At 46.9% G+C, this 12,239-nt stretch overlaps 1 pseudogene; it reads right to left on the reverse strand.

The window, feature by feature from the left end:
• Positions 1-7,691: 7,691 nt before the first annotated feature.
• Positions 7,692-8,141, reverse strand: LOC148120750 (small ribosomal subunit protein uS14 pseudogene; annotated as a pseudogene).
• Between the last annotated feature and the right edge of the window lie 4,098 nt (positions 8,142-12,239).

The raw sequence follows: 12,239 nt of genomic DNA on the forward strand, positions 1-12,239 counted from the left end.
CGCTTCAGTCACACGAAATAATAAAATTGGATAAGGCAGAGGCTACGGTGACACTGGCCCATCTACATGTGATTTATATGTGATTTCAGCGTGAGAATATCTCTGCGGGGCAATCTGACAGACAGTAAAACAAAAACCATCAGCTCTTTGTCACGGTTGTCATTTCTTATGGCGATACAACTCGAGGAAAGAAGTCCAAAGCTCTGCGTATGTGTGTGTACAGGGAGTATGGACCACAGCAGGAATCAGATAAAAATCACTCCCCCAAGGGGCTGGTAAGATGGCTCAGCGGATTGAAACACTTGCCACCAAGACTCAAGTTCAATTCCCTGAACCCACTTGTAGGAGAGAATCAGCATCTACAAGCTGTCTTCTGACTCCACATTGCATGGTGGCAAGGACGAAAGTGTGCTCAAATACACACCATAGGTGTGCAAAAAATTAATGCCCCTCAGGGACTGGTGAGATGACTTAACATTTTTTCTTTTTCTTTCTTTCTTTCTTTTTTTTTTTTTTTTTTGGTTTTTTGAGACAGGGTTTCTCAGTAGCTGAGGAGCCTGTCCTGGAACTCGTTCTGTAGACCAGGCTGGCCTGGAACTCAGAGACCCACCTGTTTCTGCCTCCCAAGTGCTGGGAATAAAGGCATGTGTTACCACACCCACCTGGCTGCCACTCGGTTTTCCTACTGGGTAAGTCCTTGCATCTCTCCCACCCTTCTGTACAGGTGGCTTGTGCCAGACTTTCTTTTGGGGGGCACCAACCAATTCCCACATTGTGGCATGGAGTATTGCTAGTCTTGAATGCTTGGCCTAGCATAGGTTCATTTCTGGCTATCTCTTTTAACTTAAATTAACCTGTTTCTCTTTATCTACCTTTTGCCTCGGGGTTTAGAGCCTTTCTTCTGTGTACCTTCACTGCTTCCCTCTGGCTGGTTGGCAGCTGCCCGGCTTCTGGCCCAGGGTGTCTCCCTTGTCCTCTCCTCTCTTCCTCTTTTGCTCTTTTCTCTTCTAGCTTGAGCATAGAGTTTTTCCTGCTATTTATTCTCTCACTACCGGCCAGCCCCGCCTATCCTTTCTCTGCCCAGCTATTGGCCGTTCAGCTCTTTATTTGACCAATCAGGTGCCTCGCCAGGCAAGGTGAAACAAGTGCAACGGCATCTGTACATAATTAAAATACATTCTTACATTGTTAAACAAGTGCAGTATAAACAAAAGTAACACACTTTGCACAGTTAAAGTAATATTCTGAAGCAAAAACAAATGTAACAAACCTTTACATAGTTAATATTCTACAACAGTGCCCGCGTAGGTGGGCCCTTCTGTGAGCAGCTGGTTTATTGGAAAGAGACGCAGGATGTGTTGCATATCTTGATCAATAATGTTGGATCAGTAACTGCACCCGTGGGGTTGTAGAAGAATCTATAAAGCAGTCAATTTGGCTGGGAACCAGCAACTGCCAAAGGAACTTTAGACCCTCCAGAGAAGTCTTTAGAAAGAAAAAAAAAAAGTCCAAGGGATTTCCCTGTGCTTTAGAACTGTTTCTGCGTAGTTATCACCAGAAGCGGGCCCTCTAAAGAAGAGCTGCTCTAGCCTAGCAGGTACGTTAACTGGAAGAGGTAGTCAGCCTCCTCTCGGGCCACTGACTCATCTCCAAAGGGAGCCATGCCAGTCAAAACAGGATGGACGGCATCAAAGGAAAACCAAAACATCCTGCATGGGCTGCTCCCTGTCAGTGAATTATCTGGTCCATGCAGGGCCACTGCTATAGTTCCTGCAACCAAAACCATCATTTTGATAGGGAGGCAGATGGCAAGACAGGGTTTCACGAGAGGAGGGAACTTCAGCTGAGAAAACGTCTTCATAAGACTGGGCTGAGGGCAGGCCTGTGGAGCATTTTCTTAATTAGCGATTGATGGGGGATGATGGGAGAGGGCCCAGCCCATTGTGGGTGGTGCTATTCCTAGGTTGGTAGTCCTGGGTTCTATAAGAAAGCAGGCCGATCAATCTGGATTGAGGAGAGTGGGAGTAAGGCAGTAACCAGAACCTCTCCATGGCCTTTGCATTAACTCCTGCCTCTTAGTTCCTGCCTTGTCTGATTCCTGCCTTGACGTCTTGTCCTTCGGTGATGGACTGTTGTCTAGAAGTGTAAGCAGAATAAACCTTTTCCTCCCCAATTGCTTTGGTCATCTCAGCAATAGAAACCCCAAGACAGCTTGCTCCTCTCCCTCTTAGAGAAGACTTTCCTCTGTTGGGTGCACTGCTGTATACCTGTGATTCCATCATTGGGGAAGCTGAGGCAGGAGTATTGCCATGAGTTCAAGACCAACCAGGGCAATACAGGAAGTGCTAAGCCAAGTAGTAAGCCAAGCATGGCTAGAGTGGAGGGCAGAGCCCTTTTCATGGTCCTTCCTTCCTCAAGCACCATCCAGGTTTGGTTTTGTGACTTTTTTTTGACAAGGTCTCTTACTGGCCTGGAGCTCACCAACTAGACTGGTCACACTGCAGGTCAGGGAGCCCAGGGGATCCGCTGGCCTCTGCCTCCCCACCACTGACAGGATTATAAACACACTTCAACATACCCATATTTTAAAAAGCAGAAAGCAATAACCAAGAATTCAGGGCTGCGTTCAGGTCTCCATTGCTTACACAAGTGAACTATCACCCCAGCCCAGGTTCTGACTCCTCAACACCACTCACCAGCCCATCCTGGGATCGTCTACACCAGCCTGTTCTGCATTCGTCTCCAAGATGTGAGCATACTCAGGGCCTCCTCTTGTCTGCTAGCATCTCTCTAATTGACTGAATCTGATGTGGGATTTCCCTCTGTATGCTGTGATTACCATTGATAAATAAAGGAACTGCTTTGGGCCTATAGCAGAACTGTAGGGGAACAGAGCTAGGCAGGGACAACTAAACTGAATGCTGGGAAAAAGGAAGAGGAATTAGGAAAAGCCAGGAGCCGCCACCAGAGAGAGACGTACTGATACTTTGCTGGTAGGCCACGACCTTGTGGTGATGCACAGATTAATGAAAATGGGTTAAATTAAGATGTAAGAGGTAACCAGTAAGAAGCTAGAGCTAATGGGCCAAGCAGTGATTTAATTAATACAGTTTCTGTGTGATTATTTCGGGACTAAGTAACCTGAAACTAACTAGTGGCCTCCTCCAACATAAATCTACTCTCATTTTTAAAATTTGTTTATTTTGGAGGCAGGGTCTCACTCTGCAGCCTAAGCGAGACTAGAACTCACTTTGTAGCCCAAGCTGGCTTCAAATTCATGGCAATCCTCCTGCCTCAGCTTTCCAAGTGCCAGGATCACAGGTGTGAGCCCCCACATCTTGCTTCTTGGTCTTAGGGTGAGGAGCCCCAGACCCGTGAGTCTTGCACTCACCCCTTCAGCTCTAGTTTCTGCTTTGTGCAGCGGCTTCTCCGACTCCTCCACGTGCGTGCCTCTACTAGGCAGCCCAACTCTCGCGCGCAATCCACACTCAGCCTCTTCTAGTGGAGCTCCCTCCAGGCCCCGCCTCGCACAGATGGGCTGCGAATGCCCAGCCCTGAAGCTGAAACGTGACATCTTGGTTCCTTTCCTTTAATCATTTAAAAAAAAAAAAAAAAGAAAAGAAAAACACAAAACAAAGAAATCCAGGTGAAGAGGTGTGTTTATAAACCCTGTACTGAGGAGGCAAGACAACTGGCTCCCCCGACTCTTGGCCAACCAGTCAGTCTGGCCTGCTAGGTTGAGTTCCAGGGTGTTGAGAAACCTTGTCTTAAAAAAAAAAAAAAAAAAACCAGAGGCACAAAAGGAACAAATGACACCTAAGATTTTCCTCTGGCCTCCACAAGCACACTCGCACCCACACATGGAGGCCCACACCTGTAATCCCAGCATTCCCCTGGAGAAAGTTCAGAAATTCAAGGTCGGCCTCAGCTATCTAGGAAGTGTGTGACTAGCCTAGGCCCAGTGAGACCCTGTCTCAAAACAAAAGTTGAGCAATCAAAAGATGCTAGCAGGGCTATCTGAAATCTTTTTCTGAAAATTAAAAAATAAAAGATTTATTTTATGTGTATGTCTATCCTATGTATGCAGGAACCTGAAGCTGTCAGAAGGGGGCGCCAGGGAGTTGTGAGCCACCCAGGGAGGGTGCTGGGAAGCAAACCTGTGTTTTCTTTCTTCTTTTTTTTTTTTTTTTTTTTTTTTTTGAGGGAGAGTTCAAGACAGGGTTTCTCTGTATATCTCACTCTGTAGATCAGGCTGGCATCGAACGCAAAGATCCTCCTGCCTCTGCCTCTGAAGCACTGGGTTTAAAGGCTAGCGCCACCACCAGCCTGCTCCCATCTGCGATTTCTATAAGAGCATTAAGTACTGTTAGCACTGAGCCACCTCTCCAGCTCCTTCTGAAAGCTTGCTGAAGTTTGAAAAGCCAGGTGCCCTGAAAATCAAATGCAGTTAAATGACAGGACACACACACACACCCAATTCCCCTTCTTCTGGCCCCTCAACAGAGCTGTCTGACCTCAGGCCAGAGTACTGGCTCCCTTGAGAACATCATGTACATAAGAACAAAAGAGGAGCTTCAAGGTGTTGTAGAGTCTCTCCTGGGAAGTTTACACTCTTGTTATTGGATGCAGAGCAGTCCCTACAGAGTGCAGGAGGGGGACACTGAGGGAGTCACTACCCAGAGTGTCATCTAGGAGGACACTCACACACCCCCAGGCTCTGCTGTGATTCCACACTGCTGTTGCCTTCCCACGTGTAACATCCCACCTAACACCCATCCCTCAGTCTCCTTAAAGCTGACCTTCTCGTTTTCAGAATACTGATCGCTGCTTGCCATATGTTTCTGTGTGTTCATGGGATGCCAGCCTCCCTCCATGGGATCCAAGCTTCATATGAGCAGGAAATTCTGTGCAGTTTAGGGACTGCTGCTTCCCAAGTCGTCAGAGCAACACCCAGCACACAGTCATAGAACTTCAGCAAACACATCTGTGAAGGGCTTTCCGGGCAGAGTGCAAATGAAATCTACATGGTGGCTACTCCTATAATCCAAACACTTGGGAGACTAAGGCAGGAGGATTGCTACAAGTTCAAGCACAGCCTGGGTCACATAGTGAGTTTCAGGATGATATGGGCTACAGAGTAAGATCCTGTCTCAAAAACAGATAAACACATTCCAAAACAATTCTGCCAGCTAACAACCAAGTGTTTCAACAAGAGGGCAGACATTCTACAACTAGTCCATAAACACACCAATACCCTGCGTTCCTCTGTTCTCTACTACCGGGAATCATCACTCTTCCACATTCCGATCAACTTTGTTTTAATTTCCTTCTCTGTGGCCAGCTTATCTCAGTTAGCATACCGTCCTACACTTTGATTTCGCGGCAAATGACAGTATTTTATTATTCTTTACAGTTAAATAGTAACCCACTGTGTAGATAGAACACATTTTCTTTCTCTTTCAGTGGGCATGAGGTTGATTCCATGTCTTTTTTTTTTTTTATGGTTTTTCAAGATAGGGTTTTGCTGTAGTTTTAGAGCCTGTCCTGGAACTACCTCTTGTAGACCAGGCTGGCCTCGAACTCACAGAGATACGCCTGCCTCTGCCTCCCAAGTGCTGGGATTAAAGGCGCGCGCCACCACCGCCCGGCTGATTCCCTGTCTTGACTCTGCATAGTTAACCCTTATTCTGAGTTTTGCCATGTACTTACATGTGTTCCAAATCTCTACATAATAACTGTCATCTTGGGCTGGAGAGATGGCTCAGAGGTTAAGAGAACCGACTGCTGTTCCGGAGGTCCTGAGTTCAATTCCCAGCAACCACATGGTGGCTCACAGCCATCTGTAATTAGACCTGGTGCCTAGAACACTATATACATAATAAACAAATTAAACAAAATAATAACTGTCATCTTTATTTCAGAGATGAGAAAGCTGCAGCTGAGTAAGTCTACGTAGCACATTCAGTGCATCCTAGGCCAGGACTCACGGCAGGCAGTGTGATGTCAGAGGCCAGGGTCACTTATGTGTACTGTGTGTTTGAGCATGTGTCTATAAAATACCTTTACTGAAGCCAAGCAGTGGTGGTGCCCACTTTTAGTCCCAGCATTTGTGAGGAAGAGGCCAGCCTGGTCTGCAGAGGGAGTTCCAGAACAGCCAGGGATACACAGAGAAACCCTGTCTCAAAAAACCAAACCAAAACAAACCAAAACAAAAACCAACAACAACAACAACAACAAAAATCCTTTATGGAGATATTATTCACATGCCATAAAATTCACTTGCTTGGCATAAAGCATGGGTGCATGCCTGTAGTCCCAGAACCGGGGAGGCAGGCCCAGGAAGATTTTGAGTTCTAGTCTAACCTGGGCTACCCAGAAAACTGTTGTCAAGACAAACAGGAGGAGGAATGTGGGGCCAGTGAGATGGCTCAGCTGGTAAAGGTGCTTGCTGCTAACCAAGCCTGATGACCTGAGTTCGATCCCCGAGACTCCATTTGATGAAAGGAAAGAACCAGTTCCCACGGTTGCCCTCTGACCTCCACATAGACATGTTGTCATAGCATGTGCCCTCTCACCCAGCAACATAAATACATTTGTAAGAAGTGGTCAATTGTTTAGCTTAAAAAAAAGAAAAAAAAAAAAGAACATTCATTTTATGGCTGAGTCGAAGTCACCAGGATGACCTGGGTGCTGCAGCAGCCACCCTCTCGAGTTCAGATGTTCCCTCTCAGAATTGATGTCTGACTCTGCAATGGACCTCATTGGCCCCAGGCTCTGTAGTGTGTCATCTCAGCCGGGGCGGGGAAGCCACGTTCACCATGTGCTGACCTCTGAAGGTGGCAGCAGTGCACATGCCAGTGACACTAGCTCCTGTCACCTTGCTTCTACCAGGCCCAGAGAACCTTTCCGATTATTTATAAGGTTTTGTTGGGTTTTTTTATTATTATTATTCTGAGGTGGGGTCTCCTGTACTCCAGGTCAGCTCCAAACTCACTATATAGCTGAAGATATCCTTGGACGCCTCTTCATCCTGCTGCCATCTCCTAAGTGCTGGGAGTGTAGATCTATACCAGGGTACCTGACTTGGAGCTTTCACACAGGGTGCAGAAGGTCTTAGAGTTGGTTCCCAGTAAAGAGGAAGGGGAGGAGGAGAAGAAGGAGGGGGAGAGGAAAGAGAAGGAAGGGAGGAGAAGAGGGGAAGGACAGGAGGAGGGAGAGAGGAGGAAGAAAGAGTGGAGGAGGGAGAAGAGGAGGAACAATTACCTACTTAAAGTAAATCATTCAATAGATTTCAGTATATTCAAGGTTGTGTAGTCCTCAACACAGCCAAGTTTAGAGTACCCAACGGAGCGACTGTACATCCTTTAGCATTCTTTTCCACTGCCCCCACCAGCACTAGTTTATAAACTAGAGTTTATAAATCCATAAATGTTTATGGATTTATCTACTCTGGATGTCCCATGCAAATCATTCACCCTGTGGCCTTTCCTGGCTGGTCCCCTTCACTACCCACTGCTGGTGATATTTTTCAAGGTTCATCCACAGTGGACCATCTACCACTGCTTCATTCTTCTCTCTGAATGATAGTATGATAGTTTTTGAAGGTTTTCGATTTTTATATACTTTATGTACAAAGACAAACATGATCATGTCACTGGGTAGACAGCCTTGAATAATCCATTCAGGGTCACTTAGTCAAACTTACTGAAGCCTAAGTCTTTGGAATAGTGATGGAAACAGTAACGGCACATTTCAGCCCGGATTTCCAGATCAGACAGGACCATGATGATTAGAGCAGACTTGGCAAGAGCCAAAACCCTGGCTGAACCTGCGGGTGACTACAGTAGAGTTCCTGGTGACCCACCTGACTTTTATGCAGCTGACAAGAAAAAAACGGTACTCCACTGCATGTGTGTATCCGTGATTCTGCCCAGCGATTCACGGAGGAGCATTTTGAACTGTTGCTACTCTCTGGCTGTATTGACTCATGCCACGGTGAGCATTCATGTGTGAATGTTTGTAGGCACCGTGTATTGGCTGCTCTTAGGCAAATACCTGGGAGTGGACTGCAGGACGTGTGGGTGCAAAGCCCAGGTTCACAAATGCTTTGTTCTACTGCATACCGGAATGGATGAATCCATCACAAGTTTAGCTGACGTATTAGTCTAGAGGTTATTTTCTTTTAATTTTTTATCTTATTGGTGTTTTGCCTGTATGTAAACCTGTGTGAGGGTGTTGGATCCTGGAGTTACAGACGGTTGGTTGTTAGCTGCTATGTGGGTGCTGGGAATTAAACCCCGGGTCCTCTGGATGGGCAGCCAGTGCTCTTAACCACTGAGCCGTCTCTCCAGCGCCTAGAGGTTTTTAATGCATTTTATTTATGTATATTTTGCCTGCATGAATGTATGTGCACTGAGTGTGTGAAGGCCCCACAGAGGCCAGAGATTTATGGAGAAATGGCTCAAAGGTTAAGAGCACTGACCACAGTTAGGCAGCAGTGGCACACACCTTTAATCCCAACACTCAAGAAGCAGAGGCAGGCGGACCTCTGTGAGTTCAAGGCCAGCCTGGTCTACAGAGCTAGTTCCAGGACAATCAGGGCTGTTACACAGAAAAACCACTGTCTTGAAAACACAACCCCCCCTCAAAAAAAAAATCACAGATTGTTTACTTGGTGACTCACAACCATCTGTAACTCTGGTTCCTGGGGATCTGACACCCTCTTCTGGCCTCCATTAGCACGAGGCACGCAAATGGCACACAAATACATGCAGGCAAAGCATCCATACATATAAAACTAAATTGAGAGAGAACATGTGTGTTGACGTAGACCAGAAGACATTGCTGTATTCCCATGGTCTGAAGACACAGACAGTGTGGACTGCCTGATGTGGTGCTGGGAACTGAATTCTGGTCCTCTGCAAGCACTGCACATGCTCCTAACTGCAGAGCCATCTCTCCAGTTCTGTTTCCAGACCGGAGCCTTGGCTAGCACAGTCAGCACCTGCTTGACCCAGGAGCCTGGTCAACTTTGAGTACACTAAGTTGTGACAGATGGCCTTGAGACCTGATGCCGATACTCCCAGAGGAGAAACAGCGACAGACTCCTACCGAAAACCACTCCCGTGTAGTTACTCCTTTCCTAAGAGACCCAGTCAGAGCATCAGATTCCCTGCATCATTTTTTTTTGGGGGGGGGGGCTGGGTCTTTATTTATTTATTTTTTTAAGATTTATTTAATGAAAGACTCCCGTGGGCGTCTTCCCTCGGGAGAGACCCCATGCCCAAAGATCAGTCGAAAACACGCAGCCGGATGCAAACAGCAAGAGGTTTATTGGATACGCAGGTACCTGGGGTGACAGAGTCTCTCGGAGGACTTGCGCGCCCCCAGGTTGGGGGTGAGGGGTTCTTATAGGAGAGCAAAAAGCGAGGTTTACAGAAGCAAGATGCAGGGTGGTAAATTTTTAACCTAAATAACAATGAGGGGACTACTCAACGGTTTACTGTTCCTCCTATCCTGCCCCCCCCTTTCCTGGCTGGCGACCAGATGTCTGATTGCACAGCCCCTGACTCGTGACGAGCCCCGCTTTATACGTGACTCAGGCCTCGCAATCCTCTCTTTCTTTGTTTTCTATGGCCAGTTCATAAATTCCCTGTCTTGCAGCCAGATAAGGCTGTCCTTACTCTAACCTCAGGTATCTTTGCTCAGCATTCCGGAGGCCCTGAGCCTGTTATTTGCTCAGCATTCCGGAGTTCCTGAACTGGGCTTGTTATCTGTGAACCTTTGCAAAACGGTATAACTATGGTTAAAACTAGTTGGGGTCCTTCGTTATTTATTATGTACACAGTGTTCAGCCTTCATGTATACCTGCAGGTCAGAAGAGGGCACCAGACCTCAGTACAGATGCTTGTGAGCCACCATGTGGTTTCTGGGAATTGAACTCAGAACCTTTGGAAGAGCAGGCAATACTCTTAACCGCTGAGCCATCTCCCAGCCCCAACTATGCTACTCTTATAGAAAACAAGATTGTAGAAGTCAAGTAGACTGAGGCCTGATTAACCCTTTCTTGACTCTCCAGTTTAGGATTGCCACACTTCACCTCACCTGAGGATTGAAGTTTCGCCCCCTCCTAGCGATGGGTCTCTCCTCCCAGACACCCGGTTGCATTTTCCAGATATAGGACATACAGATTAGAAGCTGCCAGTGGGATCTACAAGACCAGTGTGTATCAGGGACGCGGCAGGAAGATGAGAGAGGGGCCTGCTTTGGACGGGTTCAAGGACCATAGCTGAGACCCTTGCTTTAGGTGGCTCTGCTTAGATTTTAACAATGATAGCAAATGTCCAAACTCTCACTATTTCCTTCCACTCTGCCTCTTTCTCCAGCAAAAAGGACTGGGTCCACAGGCCACTTGGCAAGGACCAACGTCAGTAATAAACACGGGAGCATCCCTGGGAAATCAGAGCACGTACAACAGGCTGGCAGTTTTCTTAGGTGAAAAGGCCAACAAACAGAGGTTGTTGCCTAGGTTTTGTTTTGATTTTATCACGGGGTGTGGCTAGCACCCCCACGGGGACTTTACAACTCCTGAACGTCTTTATTGGACTGAAGTCCAGGTCTCTTTTATAATTCTTGTAATAAATCCTCGAATTTACACACATTTCAGCTCCTCTGAGGCTGTTTACCAAAGACTGCTCCTCCTCTCTGGCTATCCCAGGGGAGTGAGCTGCAGAGTAGTGACGTTGTCTCTTGTGTGCTAGAAGGCAGGAATGTAGGGTAAACAGGCTAAGACCTTTACTCAGGTTCACAGAGTAAATGGGCTTGGGTTATAAATAAACTCTGAGCCCATCATTCATCTCCCTCTTCACGGTGGGAGAGATCAGGAGTTGATCTCTTTTGTGTCTGGGTTTACAGGGGAATGGACGTGCTATTTAGGGAACAGGTGCCTACCACACACACCCCCAGTAATCCCAGCCATTTAAATCTGCCATTCCAGCCCGAAGGCTACAAAGGAAAGGCCAGGCTTATCTTGAAGGTAGGAGACTCTACAGTGCTTTCTTTGTTCTTGGTAAATAGCTAGGCCAGTTGGCGTGGCAGAAGAGCCTCTTCATCAAAGATGAGGTTCTGCGGGAGCCAAAGTAACTGAGATTTAGTCAATGGTGTCCACCCCAGAAGCCACCAGGGTAGGGTCAGTGCCCTGGAGAGACTGCAATAGCAGTGGCTGTTGCATAGCCTCAGGACTAACTAGGAATGACTAAAATTCGTGTGGAATGTTTTAAGAACATAATGGCAGGAGAAATGACAACCTGTGGTGACAGTGGGGACTCTGATATAAGTCACACTGGTATCATCTGGTGGCCATGAATTCATTGTTTTTAATTTTTTTGTTATTGTTTTTTGTTTGGTTGGTTTTTCCATTTTTCAACCTGAGATTCAAGGCATGTGCCATTGCCGCCCAGCTATGAATTCATTATAAAAAGAGACCATGCATTAACACCAGAATAAGATTTGTGAGGTCAAATTTGAAGATCCATTTATTTTTTACTGTGTGTAGGGCTTTTGTCTGTTTGTGTGTATATGCACCATGTGAGTTGCTGGTGCCCAGGGAGGCCAGAAGAGGGCACTAGAGCCACTGGGTTTGGAGTCACAAATAGTCATGAACAACATGTGGGTGCTAGGATCCAAACTCAAGTTCTCTACAAGAGTACTGACTGCTAGCCCTGCAGTGATGGTGCACATCTTTGATCCCAGCACTTGGAAGGTAGAGACAAGCAGATCTCTGGTGTGGAAGTGTCGCTAGCCACCTTGCTCTGGGGATTCCCTGGCTCCCCCTCGCTGAGGCAGGATTATAGGCAGGATTATAGGCAGGCCCACCTGGCATTCAGGCAGGTTCAAGGGATCTGAATTCCGGTCATTCTTCTGCACTAAGCAGTTAACTGCTGAGCCATTTTTCCAGCCCCAAACATTTGTGGTTAATTTTAGAACATTATACAGGGCTGGAGAGATGGTTCGGCAGTTAAGAGCACGGACTGCTCTTTCAGAGGACCTGGGTTGGGTAGCTAGCACCCACACTGTGGCTCACAAATGTCTGTAACTTGAGTCCCCAGGGGAAAAGATGACCTCTTCCAGCCTCTGTGGGCACTGCACACAGATGGTGAACAAACATACATGCAGGCAAAAGACCCATGCACATCAAGTTTAAAATAACACTAATTAAAGAAAAAAAAAAAAACATCACG

This window comes from Myodes glareolus, chromosome 9, assembly GCF_982192425.1.
Source record: "Myodes glareolus chromosome 9, mMyoGla1.1, whole genome shotgun sequence".
Classification (NCBI taxonomy): Eukaryota; Metazoa; Chordata; class Mammalia; order Rodentia; family Cricetidae; genus Myodes; species Myodes glareolus.